General features: G+C 39.0%; 1 pseudogene; it reads right to left on the bottom strand.

The window, feature by feature from the left end:
* Positions 1-2,508: 2,508 nt before the first annotated feature.
* LOC150019995 (large ribosomal subunit protein mL42 pseudogene) lies at positions 2,509-2,918 on the bottom strand (annotated as a pseudogene).
* Positions 2,919-13,087: the final 10,169 nt, after the last annotated feature.

The raw sequence follows: 13,087 nt of genomic DNA, 5'->3' as shown, positions 1-13,087 counted from the left end.
TCTAATTCTAAGTTCGATCTGCAGACCATAATTACAAATTTATTTTTCTGAGGACTTCCAGTCAAGATATAGGTGTAGGTAAATGCAACTCTCTTCCTCATACAACCACAACAAAATTACAACTAAAATATAAAGCAACCATCACTCAGAACCACCAGAAAATCAAGCTGTATGGAAGTTTGACAACTCAGGAATTAAATAAACCACATTCATCCAGAAAGGTAGGAGGAACACAGGGAAGGAGATGTGAAGACGTGGAACAAGCTGGTCCCAAACCCACATGTGGGGGATGTAAAATGGAGGGATATCTCAGGAGCAAGGGATCCTACTCCCACACCAGTAAAGACCAGTGAGGGTTTGGTCAGTAGAAGAAACTGAGGGATTCTCAGGCCTTTCTTCTTAAAGGGCCTTGCACTGCACACAGACTTACTCAGACACATTTCCTCTGGGCTCCAGCATCAGGATATCAGCTTGAAAGTCACCATTGGCACATGAGGAGGAACTGAAGTGTCTGGCATCAGAGCAAGAGCTGGAGACAACTTCATCCCAGACCGAACTGCGGACAGCAGCCATTATAACTTTTCTGAACACTCCCCAACACAGAGCCACAGTGCAGCGGCACCCTATCTGAATCTCCATCAACCTGGCTCACATGGTAAGCCCAGCCCTAATGATTACCTAAGGGTCTGCCCCATTCAACTTACGAGCCCACCCAAGCAACCCTCCTACCCTGGTAACAGTGGCTTTTCCATATGAAGGACTGGGCTAGCCACAGGTTTCAGACCTTCCTAATCTGCTCAGATAAGCAACAGCTGAGCCCAGTCCCTGTACTTCTCACTGAGTGGCCCCGGGCTTTGCACTACAGCAGTCACCTACAGATTGCTTTATAGAGTGTGCCAAGGTGCCCCAGACAGAACGCAGGTGGAGCCTGATCTTTGGCCTGTACCACCTGGGGAACTCCAGAGTCTGCACACCCAGTGGACAGTTACAGACAACATTGGAGTACCACCCAGACACCTCCACAAGCCACAGAGAAAAGTGACTGCTGGCAATGGTCATAGCCAGTCTTACCAGCTGTCTGACCTGGGTAAATCTCTCCCATTGACCTGATGACAGCAATCAAGTCTCACCTACAAGAGGAGGAAGTACTCTGCCTACATGGAGGGAGCACCTTGAGTACAGAGTTTGAGAGACAGGGAAGGCTGTGTACTGGACCCTACAGGACACCTGCTACATTGGGCCACACTACCCAAGACATGGAGTCAAAGAAGCTCTATCTAAAACACAGAAGCAAACATAGGGAGGCTGCCAAAATGAAGAGACAAGGAAATATGGCCTAAATGAAAGAACAGAACAAAACTCCAGAAAAAGAACTAAGCAAAATGGAAATAAGCAATCTATCAGATGCAGAGTTCAAAACATCAATTATAAGGATGCTCAAGGAACTCAGTGGGTACTTCAAAAGCATAAAAAAGGCCCAGACAGAAATGGATATACTAACTAAAATAAAAAACAATTTACAGGGAATCAACAGCAGAGTGGAGGAAGACAAGAATCAAATCAATGATTTGAAACATAATGAAGAAAAAGACATCTAATCAGTACAGCAAGAAGAAAAAAGTATCCAAAAAATCGAGAATAGTGTGAGGAGCCTCTGGGACAACTTCCAAGATCCAACATTCGCATCATAGGGGTGCCAGCAGGAGAAAAAAAAGAGCAAGAAGTTGGAAACCTATATGAAAAAATAATAAAAGAAAACTTCCCTAATTTGGTGAAGGAAATAAACATACAAGTCCAGGAAGCACAGAGAGTCCCAAACAAGATGGACTCAAAGAGGACTACACCAAGGCATAGTATAATTAAAATGCCAAAAGTTAAAGATAAAGAGAGAATCTTAAAAGCAGCAAGAGAAGAGAGTTACCTACAAAGGAGCATAAGACTGTCAGTTGATTTCTCAAAAGAAACTTTGCAAGTCAGAACATTATAGAAAGAAGTATTCAAAATGTTGAAAAGCAAGGACCTATAACCTAGATTACTTTATTCAGCAAAGCTATCATTTAGAATGGATCATCACCAAACCATTATTATATGAAATATTAAAGAAAGTTGTTTTAGGAAAAAGACCAAAACTATAAACACTAAAGTGGCAATAAATACATAACTACCAACAATTGAAATTAAAAAAACAAACTAAGCAAACAAGTAGAACAGAAACAGAATCACAGACATGGAGAACATTGGGATGGTGGCCAGTGGGGAGGGTGTGTGGGGGGATGGGGGAAATGGCGAAGGGATTAAGAAGTACTAATTGGTAGTTACAGAATAGGCAGGGGGATGTTAAGAGCAAGTATAGGAAATGCAGTTGCCAAAGAACCTTTTATTTTTTCAGATGAGAAGACATTTTATTATTATTTTACTATATAACATAGTAGTGAATATACTTGATTTTCTCAAATGGCAAATGAGACACAGGAAAATATTTTTCTTTGATTACTGAAAACCTCAATATCACCTGTCTTTTGGAGGATTCAATTTCTTATGATGTCGATGGCACTGTCGACGAGGATACCATTTTGCTAAGTTATTCTACCATAGGCCCTTGTTCAAAGTGTTCATCTTTTTCTTCTAATCTGCTTTTCAGTACTTGATTCAGTGTTTCTTCATAATTGTGCACAGGATCTGGCCAAGGGATAGGTTTTGTGTGGTTATATGGAATGTCCACAGAAGGATGGTAGCAAACTATATGACATCCTGCCACCAGAAGTCAAAATAAGCTCTGCTTTGCAATTATGGTCATCTGGAAGAGAAGAATATATGAATTTATGACAAATACAATATAAAGCTCCATTTTAAATTGGAAATAAATGTTTCAAGATAGTTCTGTTTGATAGCGCCCCTTTCATTGCTGCTACTGCCATGGTGAATCAAGCAAGATGCTTATCAGGTGGTATGAAAGAGATGATTCAAAGAGAAAAAGCTTTTAAAATTTGCTTCTAGGCATACCTATTTTCATCCTGTGGCAGATCCTCACCAGGACACTGCCATCTTGCCCCAATCCAGGTCCAGTTGCCAAAGAACTTATATGCATGACCCATGGATGTGAGTAAAGGAGGTGGTATCATCTGAGGGAGTGGGGGTTGCTAAGTGAAGGGGGGAAAAGGGGGGAATATTGGGACAACTGTAATAGCATAATCAATAAAAAGTAAAATAAAATCACTACCAAAAAAATTTATTTCTCTTCAATAATAGTCTATAAATGATAGGGTTTTCATGAGGATCAACAAGATCTAAATGCAATAATCCTTTTAAAGAGCTTAGCTCAGTGCCTCACCCATAATAATGTGGTAGATATGATTGTTATTTATGAGATTCAATAATTCTGCATGTTCTGGAACTGCAATAATTTTGAGTGCCAAATCATAAATTTCTTTTGCTCAAGTGCTGAAAGTCAGACTAGAAAGGAACTAATGGATCATATATGTATGTGTGCAGCACTTATCAAGGTTGTGATTATTTAATCATTATCTGTCTTACTTGTTCGACTGTAATCTTCATGACAACAAGGGCCTTGTCAATTTTTGGTTATCATTTGAATCCTAGCATTTATCAAAGTGCCCAGAATGTGGGAAGCATTCACTATTTGCTGAGATAGTTTGTTCACTTATTTTAAAACTTTCCAAGTACTATGCTAGAAATTAGGGATACAATATGTCTCAAAAAAGTCTTCTGCCATCGAAGAACTCTAGTCTAGTCAACAAGTCCCTAAGTCAAACCAGTGATAGAATACAACAAAGTAAACGTTATGAGAATTATTCACATGGAGTGCTGTGGGAAAAATGTCAGAGGGGCATCTAACTAGTTAGGAGAGAGGGGAGAGTTAGGGAAATGTTTCCAGAGGAGGTAGCAGTTGAGATAATCTCAAAAAAGGCAAGAAAAAGAGAACAGTCCAAGGAGAGCAAGAAACATAGAAATGAGAAAGTTAGAGGAAGGGCAAGTTTTTCTGCCTAATCAAAGAAGGGTCTGCAAGTGAAAAAGTGGCAGGAAACAAGGTGGAGAAGTAGGGAGATATCAGAACATGTATTATTAAAGATTTTTAATTTAATTATGAAAGCAATCTGGAGATACTGAAGGATTTGAAACAGATACGATAACCTCAACAATAAGTGGGGTGGACTAGATCTCTAAACTATCTTCCAGTTTTAGAAATCTACATATATGATGGTCCCATAAGACTAAAATGGAGCTAAAAAAAATTCCTATCGCCCGCTGATGTTATAGCATTCGTGATGTTGTAGCACAATATATTATGTGTCTGTGGTGATGATGCTGTAAACAAACTACTGCACTGCCATTTGCATAAAAGTACAGCACATACAATTATGTACAGTACATAACACTTGATAATAATAATAAATGACTGTCTAACTGGTCTATGTATTTAGCATGGTATACATTTTAGCATTGTTTTAGTGTACTCTGTCTACTTATTAAAAATAAAACTTTCTGTAAAACAGTATGCCATGTTAGGCAGGCAGCAAGCAGCCTCCTACATCTTGTATTTACTCTTCTCTTGACTGTACCGTTTTCTCTTGTGCTTGATTTAATCAGTTGTTGTTTTGTACAGTAACATGCTATACAGTCTTGTAGCCTAGGAGCAATAGGCTCTATCAGATAGCCCAGGTGTGTAGTAGGCTATCCCATCTAGGTTTGTGTGAGTAGATCTATGATGTTCACACAACAACAATAATGTCTAACTATCCATTTCTCAGAATTTATCCCTCTCATTAGGTGACACATGACTATATTCAAATACAGTAACTATGCATATTAGACTAAACTAATATGCTATAATAAACAGACCCAGAAGGTAATGACAGCAGAAGTTCATTACGTACTCATCTACCAGCCCAGAACATGTGCTCCTGGTTCCCTTATAAAAGAAAGAAGTTCTGTTCCTCAGACATTCTAGGCTAACAGACGTCCGCCATATTCAACACATGGCTTCCAAGCTCACTCTGGTTTTCTGTCACCATTCCATTCTTTGTGAGTGAGAAGCAGCCTATAGGAAGCTTTGTAAGTCAGATCTTCCATTCACTAGAACTCACTGGCTAGAACCAAGTCACATGACCACACACTCAACTGCAGAGAAGGCTGGGAACTGTAGTATAGCTGTTTGCTGAAACAGTCTCCACTGTACCATTTTAGTTTAGGATGTGGGGTATATTGTGTTTTATTTCCCCCAGATAATTTTGTATTTTATTTTTTATTTCAATTATCTTAGAGTTGGTATATTTCATTATAAGATGTCTCAAGTTCATTTCAAAAGAATGCAGAGTGCAAATTATAAATAAAGCAAAAATCATAAATTTGGTTAATGTCAACAAAAGTGTATAGTATTTTACAGTTCATAAAGGGTTTTCACAATCTATTTTTTAAGACAACATTTTGATATAAATAGAAAAGTTATTTAAATATAAAAAAAATTTAATTGTCTTGAAATCCATCTAAAAATGTAAAAGTATGTTTTTCAAATCTTCTTAAAAACTATTTTTCTTGATTAAAAAAATAAAGGACACATTTATCTAGAGGTTACATTGAGGTCCATTTTGAAAAACTTAGATTCACATAACTCAGCAAAGCTCACCTCAGTTGCAAATGCAGAATGCACATAGAAATAGAACCACTGGTAATGAAACTGCAAACAGACTCTATCTGACCTAGTTATCTTCATGCCCTAGCAAAAAAAAATTTGCAAAAGAGACAGAGAAAAGGTACTTGAAGCACAGATTCTGGCACTCATGTTGTTAAAGGGGTTTAGATGCTGTATTAGTTTCCTAGGGCTCTTGTAACAAAGCACCTCAAAACGAAAGGCTTAAATGAGACAAATTTATTGTCTCACAGATCTGGAGGCTAGAAGTTTGAGGTCAAGGTGCTGGCAGACGCACTCTCTCTGAAGGCCCTAGGGGAGGATCTGTTCCAGGCTTGTCTCCCAACTTCTGGTAGTTCTTCGACTTGTGGCAGCATAACTCCAATCTTTATAGAACTGAGACAATAAATTTCTCATGTCCTCACCTTTGGCTTAGATTTGGTCAATGAGACAAAGGCCTACATCTTAGGGAATTAAAAGCCTGCAAGAAAATGAAGAGCTTTCCTATGGCCAAGAAGGAGCTGGAAAATGTGGCAATAGAAAGAAGCCAACAAAAAAAATTCCAAATGCTCAGGCCATGTAAAGTTTGCCCTTCAGAACATTTTATCCACATTCGGCGTGCTGCCCCTACCTACCTTCCCCCGGAAAGGGAACAATGCGGCAGCCCCTACATCTATACAGGTTTTCCACATGTCCCCACTGAGCCACATTCTTCTCATGACCTCATGTTCGGCAGTTATCATTATTCCAAAAGACTTTTCAATCCTTTGGCACCTGTCTATTATGTATTTCAACTGTGGGCCCATAAAAACCAAGCCAAACACAAGATATGGTACACAGACCTCATCTGTTCTATAGAAAAACAGTTCTATAGTGTTTCCTCCCTTTTCCCCAGTCCAACCCAACTTTCTCTTCCAACCCTTTCTAACAACCCAAAGAGTAAAGAAGGAGTATAGAGAGTGAAAGGTTTTTACTGTTCACCAGTGTACTGGGAAGGAACTGCTTCCTTGCAAACTCATGCCCTGGTACTTGGCCCACTGAACACTCGGCAGCTTCATTTGTCTGATGCGTTGTTCACACTTGCCAAGCCAACATCTGTGGATGGCCTGGCTTAACAATTAGAGGAGGTGGAGAGTTTGTGATTGTAAAAAGAAGAAAAAGAAAACATCTTCTTCAGAGAATATTATCTTCAGAGAAAACATCTGATAGAACTTGGACAGCAAACTCCCATCCACCTTTCTCTTTCTCACCACTTCCAGACTCTTTTACCCAAATCAGATTGAGGCAAGTTTGGCAGCTTTAAGCAATAAATGGTGACAGCTTAGTAACAATCTGCTTTTCTTTGTAAACTGCTTAAGGCAATGGTGTTCCTTGGACAATTCAAAAATCAGGTGAAGCCCAAATAAACTACAGCACATTCTGTCTAGGGCTCTTATACAAGAGCCAAAGGAAGGCGCTGCCAGAGGCTGCTGGTCCTGGGTCTTTTGCTGAAATTCAGTCCTACCATAAGACTGGCATTCTGAGACTGTTTCTCCAAGAAATGGATTAGAATTGGGGCAAAAGTTTAGAGGATTTTAGAATAAAAGGCAGAGGAGGAAAACAAGAAGAAAGCATAATGGTCTATTAGACCAGGTGCTTCCATGAATGGGGCCATAACAAAGGCCAACTCAAATAACAATTTTATAGGTTTTTCAATACCCAGATGTGAGCAGGCTGACATATTAATCCACAAAAATAATCTTCCCTGTGGTTTTCCCTCCTTTTTGTTGAATGGTGTCACCAATAAGTGTATTAGCCCCAAAGCAGGGTACAACTAGCTGCTCTGTCAGCTTCCACAGCCAGTCTATCACAAACCCCATCACTGAGAGTTCCTATATAAATATGTCTCAGATCTGTCTCTTTTTTTCTTCAAAGCCACTGCTATCAGTATAGCTCAAGCCCTCACCTTCTTCTTTCCCCTGGATTAATGACAATAGTTTCTTATCTCTCCCTCTTCCTAGCACACTCTAGTCTCTTTGCAATGTGTTTAATCATCAGAATAATCTTTCTTAAATGCAAACACAAATACATCACTCTACTGCTTAAAATTCTTCATGGCTCTCTTCTGACTTTATAATAAAGTTCAAACTCTCACCTTGGCCTTTAAGACCCTGTGCTATGGCTTCTGCCTAACTCTGCTGCTTCTTCTCTTCATCTCAAATATGCTCTATGCTCCATAGCTTTCTTCTGTCTGCTTGAGATCCTCTCATCATCTCCTCCCCCCCCTTTCTCTTCCTCATCACCATCGGTTGCTAACCTTACTTAACCTACACTCCTCAATTTTGATTACACTTCATCTGGAAAGCCTTATGTGTCCCTGCGTCCTTTCCGAGAGATTCTCCAGCACCCTCCCCTTCTCACTTGATGAATCTTTAACACTCTGTATTATAACTGCCTGGTCGACCATCTCTCTCCTATTCTCCCTAGTTGCTCCCTAATGCAGAATTGCATAGCCCGAGATCAGGGAGTATACCTGCATTGCTCATGAGCACCCCAGCACCACACGGACAGCACATACTAAGTACATAGTAAATATAGGTCGATTTAACCAGTTGTCTAAGCAGTTAAAATATCCCATGCTGCAGGACTGGAGGTAGAAAAGTCTTTGGCTCAGGTGTTGCTTCCCAAAATCTTCCTATCTTACCCCTGACTATTGACATGTGGTTATACTTTGGCAAAAGACAAATCCAACACAGTCATTGCATAAAAAGAAACTGGGATAAAAGGTGAACAACATCAACAAAAACACTTACTTCCCTTCACAGTTGTTAGAAGACTCAGATATTTTTTAACAAGTTATGGAGGCTTGGTCCTTGCTTGATCCTTTAGACTCTTCTCAAGCTTAAATTGCTCATGGTTATCAGATCATACTTGGCTGAGACCAGGATTCCTGAATTCTCAACCTTCTTCCATAACCACCGCCATCCCTCACAGATTCAGGACTGACCTACCCACTAGGCCCAGCAGTAACTCAGTGTCTAAGGTCCACAATATGTTTAGTAGCACATGAAAATGTTTTAATTTCTTTTAAAGTCAGAGAAAAAATACATTTTTAGGTCAAAAATATTTTGAAATAGAATATAAATTTATCTGTCTTTATACTAACACAGTTGTAGAATATAATTTTTAGTACTTTTTATGGAGGAATGGGTCAACGAAGTCAATAGTGCCAAGGGCCCATGAAAATCGTGACTTGCATCTTGCTGAGTGCCTGCCAAGTGACATGTGCACAGAGAACAAGGATGAGGAATCGAAATCATCTCACTACCTTGGAGCTTCAGTGGAGCCCTTGGTGATAGGGTGGAAGCACATGGAAGATTCAAGAATTGCTCCTGGTCCTCTGGGTGAAGGCTCGTGTGATGGGCAGACTGAGGCTGCTCTCTCCCCTTTCCCTTTGTCTTGTACAGGAACTGACAGCGGCCCACCAAAGGAACCCAGAATATGTCACCCAAAATACTTCTCTTTAACAAGTTATGTTGGATTGAAGGCAATTAAGAAGCAGTAAATGCAGAAAAACCTCCCCCTTTTCTGCCTAAAGACTGAAATAGATTCTCCTATTACTAGAGACACTTATCAGTCCAATGATGAAACCAGCAGAATCTGCAAACAAACCTTGTTAAACTAACCCTTATCTTCCAAATCAAGGAAGATAGACCACCTAGCCCTAGCTGGATTACCCCTTGCCCAAACCTTTTGTCTTGGTAATTCTTCACAAATTTATTATTTCTTTGTCTCCAAGATATAAAAGCCTGCTCTGATTACTTCATATTTTCATTCTCTTGAGAAGGTTCCTATGTATGTGTAAAAAGTTAATAAAATTTGCTTGCTTTTCTCCTGTTAATCTGTCTTTTTCTGTTTAATTTTCAGACCCAGCTAGCAACCCTAATATAAAGGTCAAAAAAGCTTCCTCCTCCCCTACACCACTTTAGCTCACCAGCTACCAAAATAAAATTGCTTCCATTACTAGAACTAACAACTAGTTCAATATTCTAGTCATTCAACTCTTTATATACAAACAGAAGTATACTAAGTAATATTAGATTAATATTTTTATTATTAAGTATATTAAATAATATTTTAAACAAATAATTATCCTTCTTTTATGTTGTATTTAACTTGTACAGTTTCACTCAGGTAGTCACTAAATGCACAGTTAGTGGAAATGCCTTGCGCACACCTGAGATTTCCCCTTCCATATCCCCAGCTTTAGGGACAAGTCTCTTTTCTACCACAAATCAATTTAGGAAGTGCAAAATCACAGAATTCAGTTGACAAGGAGGAACATAAACACAAGGAAGGCCAATTTTGCGGAGCTGGAAAGAACTTATTTCACTACCCTACTCCAGAGATGCTTTGGGGTATTTACAGTTAAATGCTGAGCTCCCCCTGTGTCTGGGGGAAGCCATCCAACAATTTCTAGACAAGTAGACTGGTGCTTGGAAGGCTTTAGTAATAAGAAACAACTTTCTTAGTACTGTGCTCCCCTGTGGAAAGAATTCTCAAAACACTTCTTTATAAGAAGGACTTCTCTCCTCTGCCTGGAAAGGACAGAGCTATCATTTGGCAGGTTTGAAGTGCAGCACTTAGAGAAGAGAAAGGGCTGCCCAAACTCAACAAAAGTTACAAAAGTCTCATTTGCTTCATAAAGGAAAGAACTATGTCTGTCTTCTTTATCCCTGAATCTCATGGTTGTAGAAATGCATGAATGGTTAAAAAAAAAAAAAATCCCTGCCCTCTAGGTTTAGAGTGGGACTACGGCTAAGAATTGAGTACCTTTTACTTATAATTCTAAGCACTCGCATTTACTTTTTCTGCTTTTCTTTCATTATTAAGCCCCATAAATGTTTTTTGAATTTTTTCCAAATTGCTTATTTTTGTCTTTTTACATAACTTAATTCTTTTATCTTTTTAATTCATTCAAGAAATATTTGTTTATCCTGAGCCAAACTTCCTACTTCAGAGATAATGAAAGAGCAAATGCCTTGGAAACGGACATGCAGATCTAAATATTTATTCCACCCATATCTAGCTAAGTGACCTCCAGCAAGCTGTCTAACTTCTACCAGCCTCAGCAGCTACTTACACACTCTATACCCATCACAGGAGATCTTTTGAGGACTAATGTATGTATATAGTAGGCATTTGATAAGTGTTTGTTGTCTTTCCTGCTTGTATTTTCTGTTAAAAGGTGGGAAATTTTATGACTAATTGGCAAATCCAACTTAAGCTCTCAGGAAGTAGAAAAAATCAGCCTAAGACAGCCCTTCTGACGGCATAGATCATGTTATGTGTCATCCCCACCCCCACTTGGTTTTCCTCTGGGAATACAGAGCAAGTGCATTTCTCAGACCTCCTTGAGGTCATGGGTCATATGGCCTTTAGAATGTAACAGAAGTAAAATTCATCACTTCCAGGCCTGGCCCCCAGCTGAATCCCAGATGCAGAGAATCCAGGTGATGACTCTAGAGCCCTATATGATGATAGATGCATGGAATAGAAGAAGGCTAGGGCGCTAACTTACTACATGGAGTAGACCCTTCCATCCCCACTGACCACCAGCAAATTACAGTGTGCAAACTCCTCAGTTTGGAAATTGTATTGCTTTGTTTTTACAGCAGTTAGACTATTTTGAACAACTCACTACACAAACCACTATCCAGTTCTGGAACTGAAGACCTGGAAACAGATTAATAGTAATCAGTTCTCTCACTAAATTTCCTGAGAGTGAAGAAGACTGGGTCTTAACTTCTTGGTTTCCCAATCAACATATAGCACAAAGTCCTAAATAAACTACTTACTTATTATCTATGTATGAATTAAATATTACTATGAGATAGAATTAAATATACTTATATATTTATACTTATACACATTTTAAATAAAGTTCACCTTCCACCCTGCAGCTACTTTAATTTAAAATATAAATTAATTTCTAAAATAATTCCAGTTTAGGAAACAACCAAGATTAGATGAGAATTAAAACGTCAGTCAGAATACAACCCCTGTTTCTGCAGGTCGATTTGTTGTAGGTGAGCTAGCAGGGGAAGGGAGAAGTTACAGGGATTTCTAGTGTGCAGGTGAGAATCTTATTGATATTGGAATATTGAGCTCTGAGATTTCAAATCCCTGACTCTTCTTTACCTCGTTGAATCCTGGAGGAATCATTTTTCTCCTTGGATTATATCCTCCAACCAATTCCATCATTGCTATTGTCACCTCCATTCCTTCTCCCAGTGGCCATGCTTGTACTGTGGTTTTTTAACTAATTCTTATATCTCATCTTTGATGAATTTCTCTTTTCAGCACACAGCATCCATCCACAAATGTAAAAGTATTTGCTTGACAACTAAAGAACAGATTGCTATTTCAATTTTTATGGTCACCTCCCTGATAGAATGTGGGACACATTAACCCAAGCTATGCTGGAGAATATTTATAAGTAATATTCTCAAAAACATTCAGTATCAATAACAATCAAATAGTATCCCAAGTTTTAGGACCAGCTGTCAAGCTATCTCCAGCTAAGTTTCCTATCTATGGGGGATAATTTCACCAGAAACCAGCAGTCAATATTTATATCTCTCTATTGTTTAAAATCCCTTATCCCAGTGGCTTCAGTGTCTATTTAATCACAAAGTACTCACCACAATTTTTTAATGTAAACTTTGTTAAGCATAACATATATTCAGAAAGGTACACACAACACAAATGTCCAGTTCAATGAATCTTTTCACTGTATTAGCTAGCTAGCTGATTAGTTGGCTTTCCCCAAAAGTTTTGGAGACACTTTTGCAAAAAGGAGTCCTGATAACCATCCTTGATATCCTAACATCTTTGATTTGAGCAAGAAGATCCTTCCCAGTCCTCTACTGCCACCCACACACACTCTCACAAGCTCCTGCTACATAATGAATAAGTCGGCAGTAATCTATCTCATGAATAAGCTTTGAAGGTTTGATACTTAGTTTGTACCTTTGCATGTATTGATTTTAAGTGGCACTTCTTATTGACACACACAAAAAATCTCAGCAATAGAATAGATATTAACACTGTGCACAAAATCTGAAGAAGAGATACTTGCATGGTCCACTGGAGTATAGCTCTAATGGACTCCAGTCAACTCCAGAAATGCGGGCTAGGTGTAGGAAGCAGGTCTCACAACAGACCCAAGATTCCTTTTATGCTTCTATCTGTATTATCACCCTACGCTGTGCTCCCTCTCACCGGTGCCTTCATAGATCAACAGGTAAAGATACTGGACATACAGCTGGGTGCAAGCCAATCTTTTCTGCCTTCCCAAGCACGTCCAAAACATAGCCTTATTTAAACACCATAAAAAATGGAAATTATTCCAAAAGGTGCCATTCCAATGTTCTTCTGAAGACAATTGTGCCTACATTT

The sequence above is a fragment of the Furipterus horrens genome, unplaced genomic scaffold (genome assembly GCF_987537825.1).
Source record: "Furipterus horrens unplaced genomic scaffold, mFurHor1.1.pri manual_scaffold_2, whole genome shotgun sequence".
In the NCBI taxonomy this organism is placed as follows: Eukaryota; Metazoa; Chordata; class Mammalia; order Chiroptera; family Furipteridae; genus Furipterus; species Furipterus horrens.
The sequence above is the reverse complement of the archived record's forward strand: the minus strand, read 5'-3'. Positions and strand labels throughout refer to the sequence as shown.